This window comes from Oculina patagonica, chromosome 1 (genome assembly GCF_052425735.1).
Source record: "Oculina patagonica isolate OP01 chromosome 1, crgOcupat, whole genome shotgun sequence".
NCBI classification, from domain to species: Eukaryota; Metazoa; Cnidaria; class Anthozoa; order Scleractinia; family Oculinidae; genus Oculina; species Oculina patagonica.
Window position 1 is genome coordinate 22,013,583 of NC_135758.1, and position 16,622 is coordinate 22,030,204.

Consider the following 16,622-nt stretch of genomic DNA (forward strand, 5'->3'; position numbering starts at 1 on the left):
AAGTCCACACAAAAACCAAAGCGCTAAGCTGTGATTGCGAGCAGGGTGGCCGAGAATAGGCAAATACGCAAAAGTCACACGAAAAAATTAAGTAAATTAATTAAGACCAAAAAAAATTACAGTTCAACGAAAAGTTAACTTAAGCAGAAAGTAAATTATTCGAAGTCTCACATGGCAAAAATTAGCTCGTTCGGTAGGGGCTTTAGGATAAAATACCAATTTGACTGCATCAGTGAATTTTAAGGAGCCGTAAAGAAACAAGTTTTCGGAAAACAAATTCACCTATACCTTCGCGTAAACTCGACGTGTGAGCCTTACTTATTTTCGCGGGACTTAATTTTCGCGATTTTCGCGATTTTCAAAAAATCGCGAACTTAATTAAAGACCCGCGAAAATTAATTTTAAACGATTTCTATTGTATTTTTTATGCTAATTACGTATTTTTGGTCAAATCGCGAAAATTAGTCTCGCGAAATATTCCCGTTCCATTTTCGCGAAATTAAGTTCCTGCGAAAATAAATACTAATGGTACTTAGAGCACAAGAATAATTTTTTCTTTTAATTCAACTGGGGCGTGAAAAAACGCGTTGAACACAGTGGCCGAAAACTGGGCCCCATACTGTATCGAAAAGAGCATTGATGTGGTTTCATACTGGTAATTTTCCTCATTTTGACGGCACGAAAAGTTGGTTTCGACCCATACCTTTGACTTAGAGTAAAGGAAATTATTTTCAATCTTTATACAGTATTGGTAAAGGCAATTACGCTTTGCTTTTCACGTTTAAAGGCAACTTTAGAGCAGTAGCGTTGTTTCATACTTTTCCGCATTTTGGCCCCGCGAAACTTGGAGAAGGGGAATAAAAGGAGAACGCTAGCCAGTGAACTTGCCAGCTTCTTGACGGCGCTTAATTGGATTGTTTCGGTGATTTGCAAAAACACTGTTTTTACAATTTCAAATTGGCTTTCAAGAAGCGAACATATATACTCCAGGTGTGTGTTGTTTATGTGTGTGTACCGACCTAAACTTGCATTAATATCATTGTAAATCTGGTTCAGTGCCGTCTCTTTTTCTTTCCTTAGTTATTTCTGGCAGCCAGGTCCCTCTCTATATATCTATATTATTATATAATTCTGTAAATGTTAGCAAATGGGAAATAAATAAAGCTTGTTGTTGGTATAGTTAAAACTGTTGGAGCGCTCTGTGTTCATAGCTAGAAATTTAAAACGTTTAACACAATCTAAAAAGTAAAATTGTCTTTAAATTTTCGATAGCCTTAAATTCTGCGGTCTTCTTCAGAGAATGAAGATTTAGCGAGAGTTACAGAATTCTAATAAGTTGAGACGTTATTGTTTGTTGCCCCCTATGGAGACAATAGTGATGCGTAAACCCTCGGGAAGGGTGCCCTTTCATTTACTGAGTTTTTGTCTAAGAAAGAGCGCAAAGATTCTAGAAACAGTCTTGTTCTTGCTGTTCACACCTGTTTCTAGAATGTTGGCGCAATCGGGATGTATATCGTGGTCCCATACTGTTTGATCGCGGAGTTAATATTTCCATTAGTTCCGTCCGAACACAAGCTCAGAACTAACAGCGATAAAATCGCCGCGAGTCGTAGGAGTTTTGAACCTGTTCGAAACTTGATGCAACTCCGCGCGACAAAAAATGCATTGAGTTGGACGACAAAAATCTCCTGTGTAAACGGAGAATCTTGTCCGTATTCTTATAAGAGAGGTGTCTGTACGGAGAGGTTCGACTGACCAGTACTTTTCCACATTTATGGCGCGCGAAAACTGAGAGAGGGCAAAAAAGTAATAATTAAGGTGGATGTAGAAACTACTGAGGGGACGAAAGAATTGGGGACGCTGCTCGGCAGCGAGCTGTACAATTTTAAAAAATGCCCATGAATTGTTTTAAGGCTAAGTTCATACAAAGATTGATAGCTTGGCAACGGTGCTAAATTAGATATTTCGTCGAACCACAACAGCACCATTTTTAGTATTTTAAATTGGTTTTTAAAGACGCAAAACACTCAAGATGTTCGGTTCAAAGAATTGCATTTTGTTTGCCTTGAACATAAGTGTTGACAGTTTGACCATAACCTCAATTTAAAATTCAGAACAGTAATCGTGCAATTAATTTAGCTTACATGTTTTCTTAGAGCCAGTACCTTGCTTGAATCTTAAAAGTTAATTTGGAAATTAATAAGTGGAATGTTTAATAGGCCTTATCACGGTTTTTGACGCCATCTTGACGAGTAGGCAAAGCGGGTAGAAACCCGGCGTATCACACCAAACGAAATCGAACAAATTTTTTATCGAACTCAATCGAACGAAATCGGAATCTATCGAACGATTAAATTCGATTTTGTTCGGTCATCGAACGAAATCAGATAGCAATTTTTTTTGCGAGTTCGATTTCCGAACCAAATCGAACAAAATCGAAATGAAGCGTTCGATTTAGTTCGGAAAACGTATTGGTGCTCTAAAATTAGAAGGAATACATGCTACTATTCAGAAATGTAACTAGAAGCGGAAATGGAAAAATTCGGGAAAATTTGATTCAAGTTGCAACTGTTATTTACAAAACTCATGAAACTCATTCTCGTGGCCGCGTAACAATGCCCGGAAAATGTTGACATACACTGTGAATGTCGGGTCTAAAAATAAGTATTGAAATAAAGGAACTCCATAAAAATAATTTTACGTCATCAACAAGTAAATGATAAAGGACTCTTCTGGGAAATGATCAAAATGGAGATCAGGGCTTTCACAATTAAATATTCAAAGCGCAAAGCAAAGAAATCGCGTGATGAAGAAGCGTCGCTTCAAACAAGATTAATAAGTATTCAAAATAAATTGCAAGCTAACCACAATGAAAGCGACAAAATGGAAATGGACAAATTAAAAGCTAAACTCGCAGAGGTAGAAGCTCGTAAAACACAAGGCGCAATCGTGCGCAGCAGAACACGTTGGTACGAGTACGGAGAGAAAAATAGTAAGTATTTCTACAGTCTAGAAAAGACCAACTATAGACGAAAACACGTGACTTCCATTAAAATTCACGAAGATAAGAAGATAACCGACCCAAAAAAGATTCTTCAAGCAAAGGAAAATTTCTTCAAGCAAATATATACTTCGGTTAATTCGGACCCACAGCTTCCAGAATTTAGTGACTTTTTTGAAGTTATCGAGAAACGGTTATCAGAAGAAGAAGCTGAGACCTGCGAAAGTGAAGTAACGCAAGAAGAATGCTACAACGCCCTAAAATCAATGGCCAAAAATAAAAGCCCAGGCTCAGAGGGCTTTACTGTAGAGTTTTATCTACATTTTTGGAATATGTTAGCAAAATATATGACCGAGAGTTTCCACTATGCACTTCAAAGCGGAACTCTGTCCATTTCACAACGACAAGGTGTGATTTCTTTAATTCCAAAAAGAAAAAGAATTTAGAGCTCCTAAAAAATTGGAGACCAGTGTCACTCTTAAATGTAGATTACAAAATTTTAATTAAAGTCATCGCTCTTCGGATAGAGAAAATACTACCAAAAATTGTTTCTTCTAGCCAGTCTGGGTATGTCAAAGGAAGATACATTGGCGAAAACATAAGATTAATCAAAGACGTTATGGATTTTACGAAGCAAAAAGAGTTGCCTGGAATAGCCGTCTTCCTAGATTTCGAGAAGGCCTTCGACTCAATCGAATGGGACTTTCTCCAAAAATGTTTACAAACGTTTAATTTCGGTCCGCAGCTCAGGCGCTGGGTTAGTATTTTTTATAATAACATTACCAGTTGTGTTTTAAACAACGGCTACGCATCCAGTCACTTCACTTTAGAACGAGGGGTACGCCAGGGCTGTCCCCTCTCTGGTATGCTATTTATCATCGCCATAGAAGTTTTAGCTCAAAAAATCTCTAATTCCAAAGAAATAGAAGGAATAAGAATACAGAATAATAAAACGGTTAAATTATCACAATACGCCGATGATACCACAGCCTTCCTCGCTAACGTTCATTCCGTAAATAACCTCTTTGTATTGCTCTCCCGATATGAAAAGTGCGCAGGGCTAAAGATAAATGTATCAAAATCTGAAATGTTATGGCTTGGTTCAATGAGACATAGAAAAGACAAAATTTCAAATCTTCAAATGACAGATGAACCTGTCTACGCTCTAGGTACACACTTCTCGTACGATGACAATCTGTCAGACCAGAGAAACTTCTTCGACAAGCTGTCAAAATTACAGAAGACTTTAAACTTTTGGTCTCAAAGGGACATCTCTGTTTATGGAAGAATAAACATTGTTAAAACTCTAGCCCTTTCAAAAGTCATATTCATCTGCAGCTCTATGGAAACGCCACCACGATTCGCTGAAGAAGTGAATAGAATGATTTTCGACTTTGCATGGAGCCACAAACCCGCGAAAATCAAAAAGTCGACTCTGATAAAATCCAAAAATGAAGGTGGCTTAGAAATGAAAGATTTCGCCATTTTTGACAAAGCTCTAAAATTAAACTGGGTAAACCGCCTATGTTCAGACCACGACGCTCCATGGAACTATATTCCAACCTCTTTCCTTGCCAACGTCGGTGGCACTCTCTTATTTCAGTCAACTATGACTGTAAGCTTCTTTGCCTAAGTGAACGCCTCCCAAGATTTTACAAAGACATCATAGCCCATTGGCAGAAAATCACTGCGACCGATCCTCAAAATAAATCTGAGGTACTAGGGCAAGTAATCTGGAACAACAGGTTTCTGATTGTTAATAAAAAATCGATTTATTTTCCACATTGGCATCAGGCTGGAGTCACGCACATATCAGACTTACTTAACACAGAAAAAAATCGCTTTCTATCTTTTAATTCTCTTTGCGAAAAATTCAAGACTAAGTTTAATTTTCTACAGTATTACAGCATCATTTCTGCTTTCCCTCGCTCGTGGAAAAAGCTTTTAAACTCTAACAACCAACTACCCATTAAACCCCTTGATTCAATAAGCGATTCGTTGAGTTGTAAAACTCTCTATGAAAAACTGTTATCCCTGGAAGTTATCTCCCCCCACAGCAGAAAGGAAACTTATTGAATATGGGGTAGAAAAGAACAATCTGTGTAAGGTTTATCTTTTACCTTTTAACGTTACAAAAGAAACCAAAATGATGATATTCCAGTACAAGATCATCCATCGCATCCTACCTACGAATAGCTTATTACATAAGATGAAGAAAGTTGACTGCCCAACTTGTCCTTTTTGCCCTACCGAGCTCCATACCATCTGGCACCTTTTTATAGAATGCACTCAAGCAAAAACGTTTTGGGTAGATTTTCAAGATTGGTACAATATTCATAGTAGAAAAAGAGTCCATCTTTCGAACTTAGATGTCTTATATGGTATTTTGGACTCTCCTCGTGGTTGTTTAGCCCTAAACCATCTTATTATATTAGGAAAATACTTTTTATACCTTAACACCAGCCAAAAAAATAAAGTTCAGTTTAACGAGTACATATCCCTCGTTCGCGACAAACTATCGTTAGAAAAACATATTGTTATCAAATCCGGTAAATACGATAACTATAATAATAATAATAATAATAATAATAATAATAATAATAATAATAATAATAATAATGGCACTTCGGGCAGTATATCCATAGAGTGGCTCTTCGCCTGCCCGATCCTAACTAAATTTACAGATGTAAAAGTTTAAAAAATATCTAAGAATTTATATTTACATGAAAACGAGATAAAATTGTATTAAAACGATATAAGAACTAATTATGTGAATTATAGTATATAAAACAAAAACAAACAAAAAAAAATACTTAAGACATGCTAAAAAGTTAAAAATTCAAATGTTCTAAAACTCTCTTAAAAATAATGTTTTTGGTGTCTTTACAAAATTTATTATAGTCTTGGCAGCATCTCACGTTGCTGGGCAATGTGTTAAAAAGGCTGGCAGTTTGGTCCTGTAAAGTATTATTAATTAGGGACCTCTCTAATTGAATGCTGTTACTGGATCTTAGGAATCGTTCGTGTTGGAATACATTAAGCTTCAAGTAACTTGGCCAATATGGGTTATGAAGATCTTTGTGGGTTGCCTTGAGTAGGTTCATTTCGCGTTGTTCCTTTACGGGAAGCCATTTGAGTTTTGTAAGGATGTCATCGGATGACGCGAATTGGAGTGAATGTTATACTATGTCATTGTAATATAGCTTGCTTAGGACCAGTGCCTGTGCCAAATTCTTCTTGATATGGAAAGGCAGGATGTTCTTTAACTTCCTTAGGGTTGTTAGAGTAGCATAGCAGGACGCTGCTACTTGTCTGACATTTCTTTCCCAGCTATAGTTAGCTATTGCTATAGCTAACTATAGCAAGAAATAGAATTTTTTAGTTTCCTTTGTTTCCTTTTCTGGTAACAATTATAGGCAATGTTATTTGTTATTTCTTTTTGCATTGTTAGCCTTAGTGTTGTAATGTTAATAGTATTGACTTCATAAAGTAGAGTAAATTTTGTAACTATTTCTTTTTTCACACTGTCTTAGCTGTACTGTAAAGTAGCTCCTTTTTGTAAAGTTGGTTATCTATATTCTGTAATCATCGCAATGTTGTATGTTTAATGTTGTAAGTACTTGCAAAAAAAAAAATAATAATAATAATAATAATTTTAGATGGCTGGATCGACTGATGCATTCGCCCGGGCATTTATCCCCGTGATAATAAAATGAAGGAAAACCGAACATTCATATCATATCGCTCAATATAACGCAAGCCGCTCGCTAAGGTATCGCTCGGCGACCGAACTGAATCGAACGTCATCGGACTTTATCGAACTTTCGATTTGGTTCGATTTGCATTTATTTTTTTGTGAGTTCGCTTTCGTTCGATGACCGAACAAAATCGAATTTAATCGTTCGATTAAGTTCGATTGCGTTCGATTGAGTTCGAAAACCGAACGTTCGATGTGATACGCTGGGTGTAGATCAGGATCAGCAGTAGACTTGATAAAGAAACTTTAAATGCAGAGCTGATCAAACAGCTAGGGACTGATGTTATAATGAATTGAAAACGATAATTAAAATGAAAAATGCGCTTGATGGTAGTATAATGTTTCCATACGTTCTGGGCTACTGCCCCTTCTTCAGTGGAAAATGTGAAATGCCATACATGCGATTACACCAACGCGAATCCTGTTATCAACACATCTGGTGGATCAATCCATGTTCGCCAAAGATACACCTGCACCCCAACGCATGCGGTATATATGATTCAATGCCGCGCGTGCGCCAAGTGTTACATCGGGGAAACTGGCCGACGCCTGGCTGATAGGTTCAGAGAGCATTTACGATCTATCGCTATACAAAGCGACGCTCCAGTGGCTAAACATTTTAATCTGCCAGGACATACCACAAACGACATGCTTGTGTCAGTGCTCCGTGCCGGACTTACTGACACCATGGAAAGGAAGCGTTTTGAGGCAAAGCTGATTTTCCGGCACCAGACCCTGCGACCTCGTGGACTGAATGTGGACTTAAGCTTTATTTGATCTTCTCTAATTTTCACTCTAACAAGCGCGCGCGCTCGTGGCGTACGTTTTGATTTGTAAACTTTCAAATACTTTGATCACGCGCACGTGCTGATTTCCGTTAGATGGCATTTCACATTTTCCACTGAAGAAGGGGCAGTAGCCCCGAAACGTATGGAAACATTATACTACCATCAAGCGCATTTTTATCGTTTTCAATTCACTAGTTATATGCGCTACACAGTCACACGAAATTTCTTTAGAGATTTCTATGTTACTGATGTTATAAATTTATTTTGGCCCAATATTTCGGTTGAACAAAACCAACCTTCATCAGGGACAAACAATACTAAGTGAGTATGGAAACAAACGGTTACAAAATGTAAATAAACTAAGATGAAAAACCGGTACGTGATAGGCTGATAATAAGAAAACAAAACAAACAACGGTAGAAGATAGAAATAGCATACAACTGACAAACATAATATATATCAAGTTTCATCCCGTCTATTCATGCCTTAGGATTCAAGTGTTTTCCCTTTTCCCTGAAATCCCTTTCTTAGATGTCCGCGTTATCCTCACTAACGGCATCAGTTTAAATTAATCCCACATCCCGCCTTCATTCTGCTCTCACTGATGTATTTGCGTGTATTTTCATCCCGTATCCCGCCTTTAAACTTTCTCATATCCCGCATCCCGCCCCGATTTTTAGGCCATCCCGCTTCCCGCCAATCTTGTGCGGGACAGACTCTAGAAAATTCGCAGCACGTGTTGCATGCATGACTTACGTAATACGATAATAAGTGTACAATCTCGGAATGTGTCGAGAACTCCTTCGAGTGTTTTGTAGTTTCACTTTCTAGAGCGAGCTTCGCCGTGGTAAGTACAACCAACCTTATATTGTATAGGCTCTATACGATTTAGGAATATATACATAGTGCGATTTTGATAGCCATGACATCGATTAACCAAAGCAATATGCAAACTTAAGGTCGCGGGGGATACCTACAGCATGAATACATTCATGAAGCGAAATTTTGCTTGACATGCATCTTTTAAAACGCTTATTTCTCGGCTGTTATGGGTACGATTAAGCTCAAATTTTACAGAGACATAAAGAAATAATAAAAGATTATGTATGTCATATTTTATTTGGTAGATTGTACCTAACGGCGATGTAATAGCCACGTTAGTTCCAAATTGAGAAGAACATAATTTTGTGGCAGAGTTTGCGGAACGAGTAGGAGACAGCACACTGTGATCTTGTCAAAAACTAATCAGTCAATATCTCTAGAGTGTCATAACAGAAGCGGATTTTTTAATTTTAAATTTGCCAGCAAGTTATGGCGGTTTAAATGTGCAAATTTTAATTTAAAGCCTTCTACCTCTTTCTAAAATTCCGCCTCTGTTATGACACACTACAATATCCATAGTTTACCTATCTGCAGTGGCAAGTCATTAAGGTCTGTATCCGCGCTGTGTTCTCTGCCACAAAATTGTCAGAAAAGTCCAAACTTTGAGATTTCCGAAGGTATCCCGACCTAAATACGATCATTTTGCCAAGGAGAGATGTAATTATGGTAATAATATTCCACGCTTTTATGGTGAGAACAATGCGTTTTTATGAGGACACGATTGTTTATGCCGAATATTATTGTGATTACTCTGAGTTGCAGAAACATTCAAATTTGAATAATAATTAGCTCATAGACTTCCTACAATCTATATAAACGTATAACGCCAAGTGTTGTTTTAAATTGGTTAAAATATCAAAGAAACAGGGATTTTTCACAAATCACGCGCACGCACCCATATTTTTATCCAGTCATGAATATCTCGTTAAGGTTTTGATGGCAGTCGTTGCACTTCGTGCATACGCTTTAAATAAATGCATAATAATGAGCCTAAGGTGTCCCCCCGCGACCTTAAGATTGTTACCACTCATTGATTGAAAAGCGATGTCTCGATCAAATGATGCATTATGAAGAGGGTAACGTCAAAAGCTTTAGCGATTTAAAATTAGACTGAAGAATTCCAACAGACTGAACAAAATCAGTTCTGTTTTCGCTGCCTATGACAGGAAGCTGAGATGCAAATTCGATTAATAAGTCGACAACACAATCTAAGTTTGAATGTATTGGACTGACCTGTTTGTGTCTAAAAAAAGAATGGAGATAGAAAAACATGTAAAATATTTCAGTTAAAAGGATATTTTATTGGTTTCAACTGATTGTTTTGTGCAGTGTCTGACATCTGGGCTTTATTCCAATTTCAATTTGCATTTTGTTTTTATCTGACGTTTGTCTCGCAGGGAAAGTCCTTCAGTGTTGTTTCATTTTACTACTTTTGGTTTCACTTTTACCAGAAGATAAGGAAACGGAACACGGTAAGTTTATATCTTACTTCAAACTGCATGCTGTTCGTGACTGATAGTTCTGTATGTATAGCCCATGTTAAATACTCAGAATTTTCGCAGCGAGAGATATGCATGGGTCGCGTGACTGATTTTCTTTGTTGTTTGAACGCTGACAAAGAGTCACGCGAGAAGGTCACGCGAATGAACGCGCACTACAAGGGCGGACCATTATTTTTTAAGGGAGTGAGAGAGAGATGTTGGGCAATTTCCAAAAAAAATTCCTGCACAACAAAAACTGAAAAAAAAATCGGTCACCTCAATCAATCGATCACTTGAGCGTAGATTAAGGTAGCTCTGAAACCGCTCAGGAAAAAAATATTTAATTCTGCAAATAGTTTTTAATTAATTTTTTAATTAATCAATGATTGTGCCTTCCTGTAGATTTTTACAAGGCTCATAAAAGAGGACATCATGAACGACATAGTAGACGTTACACAAGCCATCTGTATCGGCTTACTTGTTGCTATTTTCCTTCTCGACACTGGTCGTGCTCTAAAAACCATCGAGAATGATATGCAAAGAATGTTTGATTTTCCTCAATAACGACGTGCTGAAAAAACAGGAACAACTTGTCAATTTTTTTACCACTACTATCTATCAAACAATGTTCATGGCATACTCTATTCTCCCTGATTACACAAATGCAATAAAATACGGCAAAGAACTTCTTGTCACTTGCCGCGAGCGTGGTGAAACAACGTTATTCAACGAAGGGTTTATTACTATAGCTCTAGGCATCATATATGAACAGCGATGTGAATACGCCAAGGCAAGAGAACTTTATGAGAGCGCGATCAAGATCATTGAAAAAACTGGCGACAGAAAACAACAAGCAGACGCTTATGGAAGTTGCGGGAATATGTCTTATCAACTTGGAGAATATGACAAAGCTAAAGAATATCACAAAAAAGCACTTGCGATCAGAATTGAAATTGGTGACAGAAAAGGAGAAGCATCATTATACGGAAACTTAGGAACTGTGTTCCAATCTCTTGGTGAATATGACAAAGCTAAAGAATATCACGAGAAAGCACTTGCAATCAAAATTGAAATTGGTGACAAACGAGGAGAAGCGTCATGTTACGGAAACCTAGGAGCTGTGTTTCATTCACTTGGTGAATGTTACAAAGCTAAAGAATATCATGAAAAAGCACTTCGGATCAGTATTAAAATTGGTGACAGAAAAGGTGAAGCAACAGATTACGGAAACTTAGGAATTGTGTTTCGATCTCTTGGTGAATATGACAAAGCTAAAGAATATCGCGAGAACGCACTTGCGATCAGAATTGAAATTGGTGACAAAAAAGGAGAAGCATCATCCTACAGAAACTTAGGAACTTTCTTTCATTTTCTAGGTGATCATATCACCGCTGAAAATTATCTTGAGAAGGCACTTTCAATTAGTAAAGCTATTGGACATCTTGGCAATGAGTTAACATGGCTTTGTGAACTAGCATTTGTGAAGTTATCCCAAGGAAAGATCGAGGAAGCGGTTAACCATTTGCTTCAGAGTATAGACAAAAGTGAGAGAATGCGTAGTTTTCTAAAAGACAACGATCAATTTAAAATATCATTTTCAGACGTCCACGATGCTCCGTACCAGTATCTTCGTACATTCTTTTGTTTTAGTGGAAACCATAACAATGCTCTTTATGTCGAAGAGCTAGCACGAACTAGAGCCCTAGCAGACTTGATGGCGACTCAGTACTCTGTTGAAAATGAAATCTCAGCTAATCCTCAATCGTGGATTGGCATTGAGAATATTATGAAGAAAGAAAGCAACTGCGTTTGTCTGTACATTTCTTATTGTTATCAAGACGTCTTTTTTTGGATTCTCCAAACAAGTGGAGTCATTCGTTTTCAAAGAATAACAGTAAATAAAGACATTGTTGGTACCGGGTTAGTTGGAAAATTGACTGATTTTTTTTGATAAAAGCTTTCGCAGCTTTGGCATTTTACCCGAGGAGAGTTGCGAAGATCGATCTTTAAATATGATGGAGCCAAAACTGAAATCATACCAAGAAGAAAGCCTAGCAGCTTTGCGACTTGTCGAGGAAGACAATGGAGAAGATCAAAATCCCGAATCAAGCATGTCTTTGTGTTATAAAATGCTCATCGCTCCTGTGGCTAACTTACTTGATGAGCCAGAAATCATCATTGTTCCTGATCGGTCCTTGAACCAAGTTCCGTTTGCAGCGTTAAGTTATGAAGGTGGGAAGTATTTATCAGAGACTTTCAGGATCCGCATCGTTCCTTCTTTGTCGACTCTTAAGCTCATTCAGGACAGTCCAGCAGACTATCACAGTCAGACTGGTGCACTGATAGTAGGTGATCCTGTAGTTGGCCAGGTACGTTACAGGGAACGTGTTGAGAACTTTAAACCATTGCCTTGTGCAAGAAAGGAAGCAGAAATGATTGGAGAACTGCTAAGCGTACAGACTTTGTTAGGACAATGCGCAACCAAGCAGGCGGTGCTTGAAAGGTTACATTCAGTGAGTCTGATACATTTTGCAGCACATGGAAATTCTGAGAGAGGAGAAATTGCCCTTTCCCCTCTACGCCTCACTAGTTGGATTCCACAAGAAGAAGACTACTTATTGACAATGTCTGACATCTCGCAAGTTCGACTGCGAGCTAAACTGGTGGTACTTAGCTGTTGTCACAGTGGGTGTGGTCAGATTAGAGCCGAGGGAGTGGTTGGAATCGCTCGAGCATTCTTAGGATCCGGTGCACGTTCAGTACTGGTGGCACTATGGGCCATAGAAGACAGAGCAACAGAGCAGCTGATGCGTCGCTTCTATGAGCACCTTGTTCATGGGGAAAGTGCCAGCGAGTCTCTTCACAAGGCCATGAAGTGGATGAGAGGTAACGGCTTGGCCAAGGTTTCCGAGTGGGCACCGTTTATGCTGATTGGAGATAACGTGACATTTAAATTTGGAAAATCAAAGTGATTTTTCCAAATAACTAAACATTTCGCAGTTGTCACTCAAAAAAGGACTGATTAGCGTTTAATAGTTCACATGATAGGACTGTTATCCGGTGGCGTTTTCTCCACTTTGGGGCTTCGGCTCCTGGGTTCTAGTGTGTATAAAATAGCTGATCAAAACAAGAGCGGAAACTTCAAATAGAAAAAGCTTTACGATAACTGTACAAATTTACCGTTACAAACTAAGGCCCCGATCACGCTGATCCGGGTAAATTTGAAAACGGATCTTTTTTTTACACGGATAGGCCAACCGTCCACACTGAAACGGCGTTTTTGGTCACCGAAAACGGAGCTTTTCAAAACGCTCTCCTAAGTGGATATCGTTTTCATATTTACCCGTTTTAATTTGGACGGAAAAAAATTTTACTCGGCGTTTTCAAATTTCTCCGTTTTCACATTTACCCGGGTCAGTGTGGACGGGGCCTAAAAAGTAAATATATCTTGTAGACATTGTAGTGTGTAACATCGCTATATTTTCTTCTTTTTTTACGAGTCGTACGAGATGCGCTACTAGACTCGACACAGACTTTACCTATTGAACCACAAAACGTATTAACAAAAGAGCAACGGTATAGGAGTAAGCCTTTATTTATTACTAAAATAATTTAAAACACCTTGCGCACATTTGTAAACACGAGCTCTTTTTTTAAAAAATAAGTTACATGCTCACATCGTGATGAACAAAGGAATTAAAACCTTTTATGTATGGAATAAATCAGTCACAAACACGCTGGCCTTCAAACCTTCATAGAATTTAAAAAAGGTTGTGTTTCAATAATTACTCAGAAAAGTAAAACTTCAAAAGAAACAAAACTTAGAGAATTTAATTATAAACTACTTCATAGAACAATTGTTACAAAAAAGGAACTATATACTTATTTGGAATTGCAATGGAGAGTAAATGTATTTATTGCAATAAACCCGACTCCATTCTTCATTCTTTTGTGGAGTGTGAAGTATCTAAGTCCTTCTTTGACAAAGTTATCTCATGGTTTAATAACACAAACTTTTCGGAATTTTCACCAACAGTAGCTGAATTTCTCTTTGGAATCTGGAATAGCGGAAACGACAAAAAGCTATCTAAATTTAATTATTGCTTATTATTTGCCAAATTTTTCTTATACCGCCAAAAGTGTAATTTAAATCAATGTAACTTTATTGAATTTATTACCAAACTACTCTTCAAACTTCGACTTGAAAATTTTCATTAATTTTCAACTTGAAAGGAGAAATGGCTTCTCTCTCAGACCCGTTATTATAAGAATAAGTGATGAATCTGTTATGTTTGTAATTAAATTTGTCAAATTGTAATTTAAGTAAATAATAATAATAATAATAATTAAAGTGGTTTTGTGTTTATTGAGCTCATACAACATGCTCCAACTAAACAGCAAAAGCTAATTTCCACCAATCAGGAGTGAAACTAAAACTAATCCTAACTTGCTTGCACGCGTTTTCCCGCGCTTGGTACTGGTTGGCAAGATTTCCCGCGTTTGGCGTGAGTTACACGTTTTCCCGCGCTTCGGCACCGGTTGCATGTTTTTACTTCGTGTTTTGATTGGTGGGTTACGTTTTCTGCATGGCTGTGATTGGCCAGGTGTGATAACTGTGGTTTTCGCTTTACGAGAGTCATTAGAAAACTATTTGAGATGTGTAATGTTATAAAAGACGAAAAAAGGCTATGCATGACTTCACCATGCTGCTATTTACAATAAAGTCATAACGTTAATTTAAGTAACATGAATGAAAAACCAGGACCATGATTTCTAGAGCCTGTAGTAAAAATTAAATACGTATACTGTTAAAAACCTATTCGGAATCAAGAACTTTTGTCTAATACCAAGCTAATGCTTGGCGAATAAATAAGTGCAGCGTGGGAGACCTGTTTATGATGGACTAGCAATCGCTCCATAATATGCAGTTACAAGTCTTTACGAAGCGAAGACTTTGTACACCGATTGTGCTGCTATGTGATTGTAACAAGAGGAAAAACATGAGAGAAATCGTTGCCTTAGAGCTGTGTACACTTGTAACAACATGTTGACTACAGAAGCTGAATGGAGAAAGATGTTCAGTGGTGTCGGGTCCTTGATCGTTGGCGTCGATTACAATCCTTGATCAAGCAATTTAGAAAAGTCTTGTCCTAGCTGTTTTCCATGTTTTCTGTAGCCTAATGTTAAGCATTGTTTTGGGCTGAAATTAATGCAAACTTGTATAAGTGAGAGCAAAAAAGATAACGTCCTTTCAACAAACACAAGACGAGTCTGAGATGATCGCAAGATTTAAGCTCTAAGCTAGATCTACATCTAACTTTTCTATACACTCTTGATACTTTGTCAATAGATAAGTAACAAGAACGAAGAAAATCGTCAACAAAGGGATCTTGCATTAATGTGCCATCAAATTCTCAAAACGCTGAAAGTTCGAGCAATGAGTGCAAAAATGAACTACCAAAAACCTGCTCGTAGTACGGTAACATTTTTTATACTATTTGAAACATCTCACTGAAATTCATTTGTCTTAGTAACCCCCGTGATTAAACTCTAAAGCATTCTCGAGTAAATTAAAGTCATACCTCGTAAAATGTTTGAAACGCGTAAAAACGTCCGTTTTAACTGAAATGTAGATAATTTAAAATTCGAGAGATCAAATCCATTTTTCTCTCGCGGGGTCAGCTTGAGAGCTAGAGTTTTGGTAGGTTTTTGTTAGCTGTACTCAGTTACAATGCTATGAAAACTCTATAGTAACTTTATTTTTGCCTGTATTGCTCGAATGTTCGGCGGAAACCATCTTGAAGAGATTTTTTTCTACTTTGGGTTTACAGAGAGAGATTTATCGATCAAATTCCGTGTAAGCGTAAAAAGACAAAATGACGTTGTGGCTACTTCAGACCAACACGCGGATCACACGCCTGGTTTGGCGAGTACGATTTTCATGAGGATATATTATTCAAAATAAGAATAACTTTTAATTTCCACTTTAAAAGAATCTACACTGTCCACAAGCTGATAGCTTGTTCGTAAACAGTTAAAACTGGCTTCCGCTTGGTGACTGTTACACGATGGATGTACTTGTACAAAGTAATACCTCAGCTGGTCACAGAGGGTCTGAATGGGGTTAACCGACTAGCGACAAAAGGCGAAAAATATTACCGACTACCGACAAAACGACGAAAAAATTACCGATTAGCGACAAATAAATTCTAACCGACAACCGACATGGTCCGATGTTATACGGTCGTTTGTATTCAGAAAGGACAGCATTTTGAATTTATGTCTAGCTTAGGAAATTTCTAGTTCAGAAGTAACCACACCAATTCCAAATTTAGTCAATTATAAAGTTTCCTGTCACCTTTTCGAGCAGCAGCGGAGGTTCATTTGTAGAACAGTGGCCCGGGGGGGGGGGGGGGGGGGCACTCCCATACATGAGCTATATAGGTATGTGCCGCTGTGAAGGGTATGGTTTTCAAGCAGTTTAGTCTGGGATAGGGTATAGAAATCAGAGAGTTTGGTCTAGAAAAGGGTAGCATTTTCCGGGAAACCGATCGACGGTATGACAAATAAAGTCCAGAAACTCGGAAGAGAAAGGGGCTTTCCTAAACGTAAATAAAATAATCACGGCATCGTTGTTGACAGATGGTTTGCCATTAAAACACTGATAATGATACAGTTCTAACAAAATGCAAGTCTGGGATAGGGTACGTATT

General features: G+C 37.8%; 1 protein-coding gene and 1 pseudogene across 4 annotated transcripts in view; both read left to right on the forward strand.

The window, feature by feature from the left end:
- Positions 1–8,347: 8,347 nt before the first annotated feature.
- Positions 8,348–16,622, forward strand: part of LOC144641470 (uncharacterized) — a 29,769-nt gene continuing 21,494 nt past the window's right edge. Inside the window, exons 1-2 of one of the 3 annotated variants that reach the window (XM_078500503.1) lie at positions 8,348–8,393; positions 9,826–9,900. The gene's annotated coding sequence lies outside the window, so the exon portion shown is untranslated. Of the gene's footprint in view, positions 8,394–9,714; positions 9,901–16,622 lie in introns of those variants that run through there. The other 2 variants (XR_013568566.1, XM_078500497.1) reach the window with 2 other exon arrangements.
- Positions 10,324–16,622, forward strand: part of LOC144635045 (tetratricopeptide repeat protein 28-like) — a 31,765-nt pseudogene continuing 25,466 nt past the window's right edge. The window contains exon 1 of the transcript XR_013567296.1: positions 10,324–14,513. The product of XR_013567296.1 is annotated as a tetratricopeptide repeat protein 28-like (transcript). The remainder of the gene's footprint in view (positions 14,514–16,622) is intronic.